Source organism: Ambystoma mexicanum, chromosome 2q (assembly GCF_040938575.1).
Source record: "Ambystoma mexicanum isolate Mex_15411 chromosome 2q, UKY_AmexF1_1, whole genome shotgun sequence".
Taxonomy (NCBI): domain Eukaryota; kingdom Metazoa; phylum Chordata; class Amphibia; order Caudata; family Ambystomatidae; genus Ambystoma; species Ambystoma mexicanum.
The window spans coordinates 483,640,875-483,656,245 of NC_090924.1; the positions used below are offsets into that span (position 1 = coordinate 483,640,875).

The following is a 15,371-nucleotide window of genomic DNA, read 5'->3' on the forward strand; positions in this document are numbered from 1 at the left end:
CCCAACTAAAAAATCCACTCTGGCCGAGTGGGAGGCTTTCAGAGCAGAGATGCTCAAAATATTTCAAAAGCAGAAGCCTCCAAGCCATGCTCCTACCGCGCCTTCAAAAGAAGCCTGGAAGGAAAGGGCTCAACCTAAATCCTGCACGCCCTCGAGCCCGGGACAAAGGCCCCTGATCCGCAATGAGAGCCGTTGAGGCATTTATCCGATGAAGGAACATCGAAGAATCAGTCGAGCCGAAAGCATAAGTCAAGGTCGAGGTCATCAACGCCATCAACCCCTTCGACGCCAGCGGCGCCTTCGATGGCAGCCAAGCCCTCGACGACATTGATCCCGAAGGCATCATCACCAGCTGTGCCATCATTGCCAGCAGGGCCATCGACGCCGAGCGCCCCAGTAAAATCTATGGCACCAATGAAGAAAGTTTTGACGACTTCCAGCGTCCATTATTTACAAAACCTCTCATTCCTGAGACAACCTATGCGCCACTACCGAGAAAATACTATTTTAAGTCTTTCTTCCATATATGAAGAGAATGAACGATTAGATGAAGAGGCTCCATTTGGCCTCCAGTTTGGCACAGCAAATGTACCAGAATGTTTTATTGCAGAGGAGTCAAGGTTGAAAGACCTCTATGACAACCCAAAGACTGCAATTGGGGTGGATAACTCACCTGAGTTTGACTTTGGGAGACCATAGCCTGGGGGACATGCAGATGCGTCCTACAGACAACTCATGTTTAAGGTAGGGGACTACATGGGGTGGAGTAGGCCTCCATTGTCATTTGAACAAGGTGATCTAACAGACATCTTAGATAAGGGTCCTCAGTCAGATCCCATATTACCGTTTCACATTGCTTTGCAAAAAAGGGTGGCGAAAATTGGGAAACACTGGTAACCAATCCGTCTGTAAATAAAAGTTTGACCAAGAAGTACCGCCCATCCAGTAGTGGCCCAGACTATCTGTCGAAACACCCCACTCTGGAGAGTCTGGTGGTGCAGGTAGCTTCTGCAGCATCTAAGCAAGTGGGGTACCCTACAATCCCTCCAGATAGGGACGACAAAAGAGTAGATGGATGGGTAAGGGAGGTATTTTCCGCAGGGAGTTTGGCACTCAAATCTGCCAACTCCACATGTGCTCTTGCAAAATTTACGTTCACTCTGTGGGACTGCATTTCCATGGCGGCAGAGCACATTCCCGAAGGGGATGAAAGAGACGGGTTCTTAGCCATAGTTGGAGATGGCAAAGAAGCCATGTGCGAGTCTCTTCAGTCAACTCTGTTTTCTGCTGATAGCATCAGCAGAGCCATGGCTACTAGTACCGTTATGTGCAGATTTGCGTGGTTGCAGAAGTCAGGTTTTGCACCGGATGTACAATCCAGACTTCTAAACGTGCCCTTTGATGGGTCTCACCTTTTTGGCAACAAGGCTGACAAGAGTCTTGAGAAGTTGCAGACCTTGAAGGCGGCTGCCAAATCTTTAGGCGCCGCAATTAGGCAACCTCAGCGTTTTCGACCTTGTGGCCAACCTTGGAGGGGTAGATCTTTTCGCTGCTCCTCATTTGGAAGGGTGAGAGGAATGGCCAGTCAAATGGGCCAAAGAAGATTTCCTCGTGGTGGACGAGGAAGGGGTGCAAAGCCAGCTCAAGCAGGGGCATCTTTACCATCTGCCACTGCATCAGCCGCCTCAAAACCTCTGAGGTCATGAGTCACAATTCACCAGTAGGAGGCATACTGTCTCGGCATCTCGAAGAATGGCGAGACATTACTTCAGATGCTTGGGCTTTGGAAACTGTAGCCCACAGGTAATGTCTTCCTTTTATACAGAGACCTCAGGACAATCCACCAGGGAACCACGCTTTGAGGATTCCAGATCTGCTCCTTGTGCAGGAGATTTTAACCCTGCTAGAGAAAGGCGCTATAGAACCAGTGCCTCTAGCGGAGAGGAACAAGGGTTGGTATTCCCCTTATTTCCTAATGCCCAAGAAGGACGGAGGACTGAGACCCATCTTGGACTTAAGATACTTGAACAAGTTCCTCAGAAACGACAAGTTCGAGATGGTCACTCTTTCTCAGATCCTTCAGGCCCTCCAACTCCAAGATTGGATGGTGTCATTGGACCTTCAGGATGCTTATTAACATGTGCCAATCCATCTCAAGCACAGAAAACACCTGAGGTTCTCATTATCAATTTTGAGTTCTGCCATTCGGGCTGACCTACGGCCGAGGGTTTTGACCAAACTGATGGCAGTAGTGGAAACGAGTCTCAGGAGAGGGGGGATTCACGTCTACCCCTACCTGGACAATTGGCTGATCAGAGCGCGTTCTCCCAAACAAATCCTGGATCATCTCAACGACACGTGCCACTCCCTTCACAGACTGGCCTTCTCCCTCAATTACAAGAAGTCCCATATGACACCTTCTCAGAAACTCCAATTCATCAGAGCTGTTCTGGATACATCCTTGGGAAAGAGTTCGCCACTTGAGGTGAGGGCTCAAAACATTCTTCAGATGGTCACCAAATTTCAAAGTGCCCAGTGTCTCCCGGCCTTTGACTTTTTGAGGTTGCTCGGCCTTATGGCATCCTGCATTTTTCTGGTGCCAGAGGCCCGCCTGAGAATGAGATCCCGTCAATAGCTCTAGGAACTCAATTGTCCCAGTTCTCAGGAAAGATATCAGACCTACTTCAGGTTCCCAGTAGGGTTGCACAGGATCTTCTGTGGTGAGCCTGCAAGGACAACATTCTGAAGGGAGAAAGTTTTTGGCAACTATGGCCGGAGATAACAATAGCGACGGATGTCTCACTCACGGGGTGGTGAGCCCACACCAACGATCTGACAGTCAGCGGTTGTTGGTCTCCATTGGAGTCCAAACTACATATCAAAATGTTGGAGCTGAGGGCAATCAGACTAGTGCCGAAGGCCTTTCTGCCCTCTGTATGGGGAAAGAATGTCCTGATAATGACGGACAACACAGTGGCCAAGTACTGCCTCAACAAGAGAGGAGGTGTAGGGTCTCTACCACTGTGCAGAGAGGCAATGCAGCACTGGTACTGGGCAATACAAGATGGAATCTCCCTATCGGCAGTTCACCTAGCCGTAGAGGAGAATAAAGTGGCCGACACTCTTAGAAGGCAGTGCACATTCTCCCACGAGTGGGAACTAGCTCGGGAAGACCTTCAAGATATCTTCACCCTTTGGGGAACCCCTCAAGTGGATCTATTCGTGACTGGTGTCAACCGAAAGTGTGAACTGTATTGCTCCAGGGAATTTCCCCAAGAGGAGCTCTAGGAGACAGGTTTGTAGTGGACTGGGACATTCCACTCCTGTATGCGTTTCCTCCAGTCCCCGTCATTCCTCACGCGATCAGAAGGTTGAGAAAGTTCAGGAAACACATGATCCTAATTGCCCCGGATTGTGCCAGGAAGACGTGGTACCCGGACCTTCTGGACATGTCCATCTGTCCTCCAGAGGACCTTCTCTTGCGAGAGGAGCGTCTGGTTCTCCATCCAGAGGTCAAAACACTCAACCTTCATGCATGGTTTCTGAAAGTTCAGGTTCAAGGATTGGGACCTCCCGGATGACGTAGTGGAGATTTTGCTTTCGGCCAGAAGGCCAGCAACAAAGTCTTTGTACCGTTGCCATTGGAATAAATTCTGCAACTGGTGCAGAGCAAAGAATGTAGATCCTTTTCTATGTAAAATACTGGATGTTCTATCCTTTCTGCTATCTTTAGCCAATCTTGGGCTCCATATTGGTACTATTAAAGGCTATGTGGCGGCGCTGTCCATCTTTAAGCGCTCGTCAGAGGAATGTTGATACTTCAAAATTCCACTGGTGACACAATTTCTAAAGGGGCTCACCAACGTGTTCCCCCATCTCGATTTCAAGACCCAATTTGGGATCTTAATTTGGTTCTAAAATGTCTAATGTGTGCACCTTTTGAACCTTTACATTCATGTCCCTTAAGGTTGTTTGCCTTTAAGACCATTTTATTGGTACCTCTCACATCATCCCACAGGGTGAGCGAGTTGCAGGCACTTTCATCACATCTTCCTTTACTATCTTCCACAACAGTGGGGTTGTTCTAAGGGTTAAACCTTCATTTTTTTTTTACCCAAAACAATTTCTGATTTCCACATTGGACAAAACATGTTTTGCCTTTTTTCTATCCCTCTGACCCCCATCCTAGCAAGGAGGAGGAGAGGTTAATTAGATTGGACCCTTGTAGAGCTTTAAGCTTTTATATAGCTAGACTGTCAAAACTCTCTATTGATGATCAGCTTTTCATTGGCTATACGGGCAACAAACTGGGTCAGGCTGTCTCTAAGCAGACCTTATCCACATGGATCATTCTGGCCATTTCAGAATGTTACAGGTTGGCAGGGAAGGATCCTCCAGAAGGTTTAAGGGCCCTTTCCACCAGGGGCATGGCTACCTCTACAGCCCTGCAATGGGGTGTACCAATAAAAAATATTTTTGAAGCAGCAACGTGGTCTACTATACACACGTTCACAAATCATTACTGCCTGGAATCTTCCCTTGTTCAGGATGGTAGTTTTGGTAAAGTCCTGCATTTGGTTCATGAAAACAATTAAAATAAATTCTACTCTCGCCACCAAATCAAATACTGCTTTGGGAGTCTATCAAACGTGAGGAATACGTGGGAGGATACAATCCATTCGAAGAACAAGTTACTTACCCCTGCTAATGTTCTTTTGACTGTATGTTCCTCCCACGTATTCTTCATCACCCCCCAGCCTACCCGACTGTAGAATTTGCCATGCTATTACAGTTTTTGTTCCTTCAAGGCTGAGTACGGTACTTCCCGTGGTTATGTTGGTATTTCTGCTGTACGGGAAAAACAGAAGCAGACGGGCGCTGTGCGTGCTGTATATGCCTTTGATGACATCATCCTCGAGACGGAGCCCTCGAAGAACATTGAGTTGATGCCATTAATGCACAGCGCCCTCTGCAGAAAAAAAAACTCTGAAGCAGCTGAAGCTGGATATCGAATATCAAAGATGAGGAATACATGGGAGGAACATCCAGTCGAAAGACCGTTACCAGAGTTAAGTAACTTGTTTTTCCGAAGCGGTTCACGTCATTTGGCCTCTTCATCCTCCCACAAAAATAAGAGACGCCGTTGGTGCAAACATGACACTGACTCGTCGTAGGAACGGGGTAAGTCCGGCCCGGCTCTGGTTCCACTGAGGGAAAAGCGGAAGGCATTTAAATTGCAAATTCTCCAGCTTTTTCAAAAAGCCACGGTGGGTATGCCTCTTATCTCAATGCTGCAGGTGAGTAAGGGTGTGCAATTTAGTATGAGTATAAATGTATTATGAGTGAGAATGTTTGTAAGTTTGTAGTATGCAGTTGAATATATACACGTTTTTAACAGTGGCAATTGAATTTTGTGACCCTTTGGTATAGACCTCTGCATTAAAGATTTTTAGTGCCTAGCTAATAAGATATTTTTGTCAAAATTATATTGTATAAGAATAAATAAAAGTAAATTTGTATTTTTCTAAACACTAGGTCTTTATATTTGTTTGGATAAGACGAAAGACCTCCAGTGTTGGGGGAGTGAGTGTCCTGGCTAGTTAAATTTACTGGCAAGGGTTTTACTTTTAACCATGGGAGCTTCTTTTGTCGAAAAGCAGGTGAGTAAGGCACCAGTTGTGTCCGGAGGTTATCGGTGCGAAGGTGACCATGTTCTGGTCTTACGTCCTTGTGCCCAACTACGACAACTGCAAATCAGATTCCGGCACAGACCTTCGAGGCACCGGAGCCGAGAGGCTGTGTCAGACCATTCCTATCGACACTAATGTCGATGACGGTCGAGCACTCATTTGCCCCAGAATCTCGATTGGTGTTCTTAGACACCATGATGTCGATTTATGGCGATGAAGGGGGCCAGGTCCTTTTGAATTTTGGCCAATGAGCGCAGGAACTGGGTTAGCTGATTCTATTTCACAGACCAATCAGAGTTTCTGGTTCTAGCTGAAGGTTTGCACGAGGCAAGTGGCCTTGATACGTCCCCTGACCTTGATCTCCAACAGTCTGCTCCCTATGGCCACCATAATACCCAGTACAGGAGAACATTTGATAAGGTAGTGGAAGCCTTATGTTATCTGTGGAAATGACCAAATTGAAACAAAAAAAAAGATGTAGAAATGACCACGTTTTTTTGGTCGAATTTGTTGGGGAGTTTTGTATATTTTAAATGAACAGACCCCCTGGCCAAAAAGGTCTTATCTTCAGGGCGCATGGCCCTGAAGGCAGTCAACACTTCCTGCGTATTTGCAAAGAATTGCCATGGATTGTGGAGGATCATAGCGGAAGCTGCAGAGCACCTCCCAGCTGGAGAGGTGAGAGATGGCTTTTTGCGCATCATTGATGAAGGCAAGGGGGTGGCATGCTGAGCATTGCAGGCAGGACTGGACACTGCAGATTGCATATTCTAAGCCATTGGTACGTCCAAGGTACTGAGGAGGCTGGCTTACCTCCACAGTTCAGGGTTCTCACCTAATGTGCAACCAAGCGTCTGGACATAGCGTTTGATGGTGAGCAGTTGTTCGGCTTGAAAGCTGAGTATGCAGAACATTTCAAGGGCTCCAAATTAGCTGCCAAGTCGCTAGTTCTAACGGTACAGCAAACTGTCAAGCAACCATTCATCTTTTCCCCTGGGAGTAGAGGTTACAGACAGTATGTCCCAATTACTAGAAAGCACAGCTCCCACAAGCCAGGTAAGGGCAAAGTTATTTCTCATGTCCTGGACAGGGCAAAGGGGCCTCTAAGAGCCAACAGACTGCCGCAGCAGCGGCGGCGGCGCCTGCTAAGCCGCTTTGAGTTCTCCCTGCGCATGTTTCTCCAATTGGAGGGAGAATCTGCGAGCACTGGGACAGGTGGAAAGAGATAACCTTCGACACCTGGGCCTTGCAGCTCATCAGATGGAGGTACTGTCTACAATTCCTAAGAAAACCACTGGACAGACCACCTCCCTCTCCACAACAACCAGAACAGGCGCTCCAGGAGAAAACTGAGGGCTGTGTTATTGAAGGATGCTGTCAAAGAGGTGCCACCTGAGTAGAGGGGATCTGGCTGGTACTCACGCAGCTTTCGGGTACCCAAGTAAGGAGGAGGAGTCTGTCCCATCCCGGACCTCAGTGCCTTGAACGTGTTCAGGATGGTGACGTTGAAAGAAATTCTCCAAGGACTGGTTGGTGTCGCTGGACCTTCAGGACGCTTATGTCCATGTGCCAATTCATCGGAAGCACAGGAGGTTCAAGAGATTAGTCATCGTGGACCTTTATTATCAGTTCAAGGTGCTCCCCTTTGGCGTAACCTCCGCTGCCCATGGCTTTTACTATGGCTGATGGCAATGTTGGTGGCGTACCTCAGGAGATCTTTCGTTCACGTATTCCAGTAGCTGGACAACTGGTTGATCCGAGGAAAGTCTCAGGGATGTGAGGAAGGCATGGTATCCATAGTAGACAAGGACACAATGGATGCACGTTTCGAAAACCTTTATCATTTTGATTGGGTTGGTCGAATTCCTAACTGGCCCTAACACTAAAATGGGAGTAATCTTGACCATTAAACAATAAGAAATACATCCAAGTCAGTCTGCTCAAAGTAAAAGGGGCCTATACTAAGAAAACAAAACCTTGCCCTTCTTAGAATAACAAATGTGTTAAGGGAATACCAAATGAAAATAGTGTCTCAAAAGAAAAGGTGCTAAAGCCATTCAGACAAACTCATTCCCCAGGTTCAACCCTACAGGGTCTAGAGAGTCTCTCAAACAAAAAAAAAATGGGTGGATGGCACAGTTCTGTCAGTCTTGCACACTTTGGCTTACTGGTACGATTCAACAGTTCAATATTAGGCTTTCAACTCCTGGTAGTTCAATCACTTCCTTCGGCTTTGCCCGCTTTGCCATCAATACCATCAGTGCCATCAATACTCAATTCACATATTCTTAATTTCTCACAGTTCTGCGCAGGCTTCCCTCTTCTGGGCTTGAGTCTGTCTCTCCTTCGTGGGGGATCCCTTCCCACATTTTAACTTCCATATCTTTTCTCTGTCAAAGACTTTCGAGACTGCAAAAAATGTACATAGACCTCTGCATGACCACTTCGACCTCTCTGTCAACAATCCTTCAATTCACAATTAACAACATCTTATGGCACCAATAGTTTTTGGTTCGTAGGATTTTCACTCTTTAGTCTGCCCACTTGGCCTTTTCAAAAGTTCATAGGTAATACCATTACCTCTTGGTATTTGTAGTTCATTCTATTGTAGTTTCAGAATTAAAATTCAACACCAATTGCCTCTTGGTACTTGTAGTTCCTATGTGTAGATCTTATTCTCCTTCACTTGCCTTCTTGGCCTTTTTCCACAGTTCTTATATTTTACTTTTGCCCACTTGGCATATTTCACAGTTCACAAAATGTCACTTTCTTCGAATTCAACTTTCTTTCCTTATCGCGGCTTCCTTTGACATCTGCTAGCAATATCTTTAAAAATCCAAAAAACCTTTCAGAGACTTTTGAATGTGTAACTTTATCTCACAGAACCACTTTGCTACTTTGGATTCTTGTTTTTCATCACTTATTCTGTTCATTCGTGTTTTATCGGCACACGCCTTCAACTTTCAAATGGCAGTCACTTTCCTTTTAACATCAACCAGACTTTTGTTTCCCTCGATAACTCACTGGCTATGTTAATTGGATTTCTTTTATTTATTTCCTGCAGCTCAAGGCCATTACCAGTGCCTCTTCTGCTCCTCCCCAACTCTGCCATTCATCCGGGAGGGTCGCGGGCCACTTTCTGGCAAATTGAAGGTTTCTTTCCTCTGCTTGCTCGGCTTTGCTTTTCGAATGCTCACGGCCTCCCGAAAGCATGAAAATCTTGCCTGGCTTCCTCTTGATTCTCTCAACTGTCGATCAGCCCGTAGGCCTTCCACTTTCCACAGCCTGGTTTGCATCGGCCTCGGAAGAGCTTTTCCTTCTTGTACCCAGCCTCGCTCAAAGTGTGCTTGTGCGCGCCACCTTTTATCTTCACAGGGAGTGCTAATAAGTTTCAGGTGTACATTGTTAGAGTTACGTGTCTGACTCTGCCTGGCCTCATTGTAGGAACAGGGCCAGTGCAAGTCAGGGGAGGTAATTCTTTAACCTCATTCCTCATCTTCCTTGGTGCAGTACTTTTGTCAAGGTGTAAAGGGGGGAGGAATTATGGGAGTTGTCGTTTGCCATAAAATAAGTAAGCATAAGGGGTTAGATTGATAGTGGGAAAAGGGGGATACCATGTCTCACCATTGGGTGCTTCTCCCCCACTACGCTAGGACCCCCTACCCAGGTGATCCTCCCTCACTTTTCCACCCCCAGGGTCAGGATCCAAAAGCGATGGCCTTTCCCTGGCCTCCTGAGTACGGGATCCCTGGGGACTAGGTTGTGAAACACCCTCTGCTTTTTCACAGTGAGTAGGCATCGACTCAGCTCAAGGGAACGTGCTCTCTGCTTCATGGTTTGGGCTGCTCCCTGAAGTTCCAGAAGTGCCACGTAACACCAATGCAGAAGCTCCAATTAATCATAGCAGTCCTGGACAAACGTGGGTGTGGAAGGCTCCCCCCAAACCCCCTCCTGAAGAAAGAGTCACCAGTGTCAACCAAATAGTCCAGCTTTTCCAGAGCCATCATGATCTTGAGCACCCCAGACTGGATGAGGAGAACATGGTACTCAGAGCTCCTGGACTTGACAATCTTCCCACCTCTCTGACTGCCTCAGTGGCCGGATCTCCTTTCCTAGTCGGGTGTTCCACCCGAACCCAGAGTCCCTCAACCTAAATGTGTCGCTCTTGAGAGGATGAGATATGGTGACTGGGACCTCTCAGAAGAGGAACTTGAGGTGTTACTGGTTGCACGCAGACCTTCTACAAGATCATTGTATGCGTGCAGATGGAGAAAGTTTGCGGTGTGGTGTAGGGAACGCAGGATAGACCACTGCAGTCATGGAGTGCCTTCTGTCACTGGCCTCAGCAGGCCTTCAGATAGGCATAGTCAAGGGCTACTTGGTGACTGTCTGTGTTCATGAGGTCACTGGATCAGGGATCTTCTTTCACGGTTCTGGTAATGACTCACTTTGTGAAAGACCTTGTAAAGTAAATAGGTTCCTGTCTACTCAGTTTCTGGTTCCAGACTGGCACCCTCATTTGGTACTAACCTTTTTGATGGCGGCTCCATTTGAGCCCATGCATTTGTGTTCTGTCAGGTTACTTGCCCTGAAACAGCTTTCCTGGTGGCAACCACGTCCGTGAGATGTGCGAGTGAGCTTCAGGCTCTATCTTGCAGGCTGCCCTTCCTGTGATTTTTTCAAGGAGAAGGCTTCTCTCAAGGTATGCCCTAGATTTATGCCAGAAGGGGCTTCAGATTTCCACGTGTCCCACAGCATTGATTTGCCAGTGTTCTTTCCGCATCCCTCTAAGCATGAGAAAAGGCATTGCAGGCTATACTCTAAGAGGGCACTCAGCTTCTATGTAGCTAGTATTGCAGAATTTAGGTTTGATGTCTAGCTCTGTAGCTTTCTCTCTGTCCAGGAAGGGTCTGGCTGTGTCCAAACAAACAAGTTCTCGCTGGAACATTCTCTGCATCGCGCAAAGTGTTATCAGAGAGCAGAAAAAGATCTGCCACCAGGCTTCAGAGCACATTCTACTAGGTGTGTGGCGGTAGCATCTGCCTTGAAAAGGGTTGGGCCGGTGCAAGAGGTATGACGAGCAGCGACATGATTCTCGCACCACATGTTTACTGAGCATTACTGCTTAGCTGTGGCACGTGGTTCTGATGCTCAATTTGGCAGAATGGTGTTGCAGAGGTTACTTGTCTGAGGGATTTCATCCTGCCTCCAAACTATGTACTGCTTTGGGGGTCTATCAAATGAGGAATCTGAGGGAGAATGCCATCCATTGAAGGTGAAAATTCTTACCAGTAAAGTTTTGTCTATGGATTCTTCTCCCACAGATTCCTCATCACCCTCCTATCCTGCCACGCAGAGACTGCTGTTAAGACCGCCTAAGACTGGATTGTATCACCAAGAGAAGAGAGCCATTTTCCTGGTGGCTTTAAGAAATTCATTGAACCCTTTTTGGTTTATTTTAGTGGTAGGGATAGAGTAGTTGGTTTGGACATGGCACGATATATTGCTTTTTGACTTGCATCCTGACGAGCACCCGAGTTATTCTGTGTTGCAGTAGGGAAGACCCCTCTAGAAATGAGCAAAGGCAGGTTCTTTTCTTTATTTGAATAAAAGTCTATAGCCAAAATGATACCACTTTGTCGGCCCCCTTACGCCACACCACACTTTTCAATCTGGCAGTGGCTTATCTCGACCTGTGGCATCATTCCGCTCCGCGGCTACGGTTAATAAGGGTTTTGGACCCACCTTAACTGCCCAGACTTGCTACCCCCGAGAGTCTGATGGTGCAAGTGCCTACGGCGGGCGTTAAGTCTCCTACCTTCCCTTTGCTCCCCCGAAACGTAAGGCCAAGAACCTTTTGGCAAGATTTGCAGGGCAAGCAGTGTGGCTCTGGCATCTATCAATGCATCCTGCGCAATAGCTAAATAGACTCGCACCTTGTGGAAGGTGATATCCGAGGCGGCAGAAAACCTACCGGAGGGGAAGGTAAGAAATGGCTTTGTTGCCATTATGGCAAATAGTAATGAGGCAGTGTGCCAAAGGGGGCTCGCTACATTTCCCTGGCTATTGGAACGCCGTTGGTCATTCAAAGGTATGTATGGAAGAGCACATTGGGCTTGGTTGCTGGGAAGCAAAGTTGCTTAATGTTCCCTTTGATGGCGTTCAACTTTTCATGGCAAAGGCTGCTGATTCCCTAAAGAAATGTAAGACATCCAAAGTAACAGCTAAGTAATTGGAATCGACATTGCCCACAGAGGCAAGAACTAGTTTGCAGCTAGAGGCGCCCAGAGGGGTTTCCATAGGGCTATGGTGACATCAACTCAGAAACTTCTTTGATATTCCCTCAGCATATACAACACCTCTGAGGTTAAGAATTTAGCATTATTAAGAAAGTGGCGCACCACTACTTCAGACATCTGGGCTTTACACGCTGTTGCCTAAGGGTATAGCCTGTCATTACTCAAGGAGCCATTGCACCACACTCTGGCTCATAGGATATCCTCCCAACATCGTTAGTTGTTGGAGAAGATTCTGACGGTTCTTTCAAAGGTACCCTTAAAGCCGGTTCCCGCAATGGAACGGATAAGGTAGTGGTATTCCCCCTACCTTTTCCTTCCAAAGGAGGACTGGCCAGTTTATCCCATCTTGGATGTCAGACTTTTGTACAAGTTCCTCAGAAGGGACAGATGATAATTCTGGCCCAGATCTTTCAAGAACTAGAATTCCAGGACTGGATGGTTGTTTCAAGATCTTCAGGCCCTTATTTCCAAGTGCCTATCCTTCCAAAGCAAAGGAGGTACCTGAGGTTTGTGATCAGCAACACACACTTCCAGTTTTGTGTGCTGCCTTTTGGTCTGACTTCTGTCTCTAGGATATTCACCAAACTGATGATGGTGGTGTCGGCCCATCTCAGGAGTGAAAGGATTCTTGTCTTTCCCCTACTTGGCAGTCTGGCTCATCAGAATTCTCTCTTGTGAGCAAGTAGTATTTTTTCTTCAGTAGACCTGTCATCTCCTTCAAAGTCCTGTATACTCTCTCAGGCAAGGCTTTATCTTCTGAAGACAGGGTCTCCAATATCATCCAGATGGTCCGAAGATTCTAGAAAGCTGATCTTATGCCGCCTCAGCCTTTGTTTGTCTTCTAGCACTAATGGCATTCTGCATTCTTCTGGCACCAGAAGCATGACTGAGGGTGAGGACATTACATTGCATAGTCTTCTACACCCATAGTGGAACTGCTTTGAGTTTTGACTCGGGTCGTGCAGGATCTTTCATGATGGGCCGCTCTGAGAGTAGGTGAACTCTTTTGGCAGCCTTGGCTACCCTAGTAACTGAGGCTATGCTTTCCTGAAAAGCTGGGGTGCTCATCTGGGGGATGTCAGAGAGAGTGGCATTTGTTCCTTGACAGAGGCCAGGCTTAACATTAACCTGTTAGAGCAGCAGGCAATAAGGCTAGCACTGAAAACATTACTTCCTTTGATCAAGTGGAAGCTTGTTTTGATCCTGATGGAAAACACAATGGCGGTGCACTACCTCAACAAGAAATGTGTGTAGCATTGCTTCCCCTGTGCAAGAAAACAATGCAGCTTTGGCTCTGGGCCATTGGCAACAAAATGTTCCTGTTGACAATCCATTTGGCTGAAAAGGAAATTGTGGTGGCAGGCTCACTGCATGTGCAGGGCTTTGTCTTCCTTGCATGGGAGTTATGCCTGGAGATTCTTACAGAAATCTTCGACCTTTGGCAAACCCCTTGGGTAGAACTGTTCACGTCCAGTGTCAAAAGGAAGTACAAGCTGCTCTGCTCCAGGGAATTTCTCCCCAGAAGGGGCACTGGGGATGTGATTTTGATAGATTGAGACTTCAGTCTCTTTTACCCATTCCCACCTTTTCCTGGCATCCTGAATCTTCTCAGGAGGTTATGAAGAATTGACACTATGATTCTAGTGGCCCCAGATTGGGCTTGAAAGATGTGATACACTGATCTCCTCTGTCCTCTTTGTTGCCTCCCGAAGAGAGCGGATCTTCTCACCCAATTGGGAGGGCCATTCAAGCTTTGAAATCCCATTACTCTCAAATTGCATGTCGGCCTGTTGAGAGGCTAAGATATAGAGACTGGGGGCTTCATTCCGAGTCCGGCGGTAACCCTGCCGGTGTTTCCGGTGGGTTGCCACCAGACTCGTAACATTTTACCAGCACCTAGCTTCCCGGTGCCCGGCGGCTCGGGAAGCTACGTGCCGGTAATCGTTAGTCCCCATTCCCATGGACTCCCATAGGGTTCACGGAAGCACCCGGAGCTGCTTCCATGACAGCTCTGCCTACCGTGGCTGCTGCGCCTGCCAGGGTCAGACCTGTCGGGCGCAGCAGCCCCGGCAGCAGACTCGGAATGTGGCGGTCCGGAAACAAGGGTCCCGTTAGGCTTACCGGTACCCTTGTTTCCGGACTGCCACTATTGTAATGAGGCATTGGGTCTTTCTAGAAGAGGTTGTGCATGTTTTCCTCTCCACATGAAAGCCGCCCACAAAGACGATCTACAAATGCAAGTAAAAAAAGTGTGCTTGGTGTGAAGTGGGGATTCTGGATCCCCTTTCTTGTCTAACTTGCTCAATATTGCAGTTTCTAATATACTTGAGGTGGGGCTTCAGAATGGTGCACTGTTAAGGGCTACCTGTTGGCTATCAGGGTTTAGTAGAACATGAGAACAGGGGACCTATTTTGGAATCTCCACAGTGATCCAGTTTCTGAGGGGCCTAGTGAACATATTCACCCCACCCCGAAGAAATATGTAGTCCCTTCCTAGGATCGTAATCTGGTCCCATCTTTTCTTATGGACTCTCCTTTTGCGCCACTGCACTCTTGTCCAATTGTACAAATTCTGATGCTGACTTTCTTGTAGACCTGTATCGGCCAGAAGAGTATGCAAAATACAGGTAGTAAAACCTTCTTATTTTAAGTTCTCAGTAGAAAAGGACACCTTAAGAGGTACAGTCATCCTCTTTCTTTGTCTACGTCATCTTTAAATTCCATCTAAACCAGAAAATGGCCTACCTACCCCCACATCCATCGCAGGAGGGAATGATTCCATTGACCCAACCGCAAGAAAGCTTCTAGCTTCTGCATGGCTAGAGCCAAGGATGTGTAGGAAGGATGAGCAGCTTTTGGTTATCTTTTGCAGGGTCAACACAGGGGTTCTGCTGCCTCTAGGAAAACAATCTGAAGATGGATAATACTCTTCATTTGAGAGTGTTACAAATTGGCAGGCAGAAAGGTTTCCCATGGGCTTGGGGTCCACTCAACTAGTGGGCTTTGCAGTAACATCAGCTTTGCGAAGAGGGGTTTCAGCTCTGGACATTTGTCAATAAGTGTGGTGGGCTTCCTTAGACACCATTTATGAAGGACTATTTTCTGCACACTATGGGTCCCAAGACTCTCATTTTGGAGGAGCAGTTCTGCAAAATGTCTGTTTGATGGAATCTTCATCTCACTTTTTCCCCTCACATCTTTGTTAGGATGCAATCCATTAGTAGACCAAATCACTTACCTTTGGGTATGTTCTTTCTAATGGATGTCCCTCCCACAGATTGCTCATCACCCTCCCAGCCTACCCCACATGGAGGAGCATATGTTCTTGTTGTTTTATGTTATTGAGCTGTCGAGTACAGTGAAAATAGAGTAGGACTGAAGT

General features: G+C 47.1%; 1 protein-coding gene across 7 annotated transcripts in view; it reads left to right on the forward strand.

Moving 5' to 3' along the window:
- Positions 1 to 15,371, forward strand: part of IQCE (IQ motif containing E) — a 1,388,455-nt gene that overhangs the window by 1,062,709 nt on the left and 310,375 nt on the right. The gene's annotated exons all lie outside the window — the stretch shown is intronic.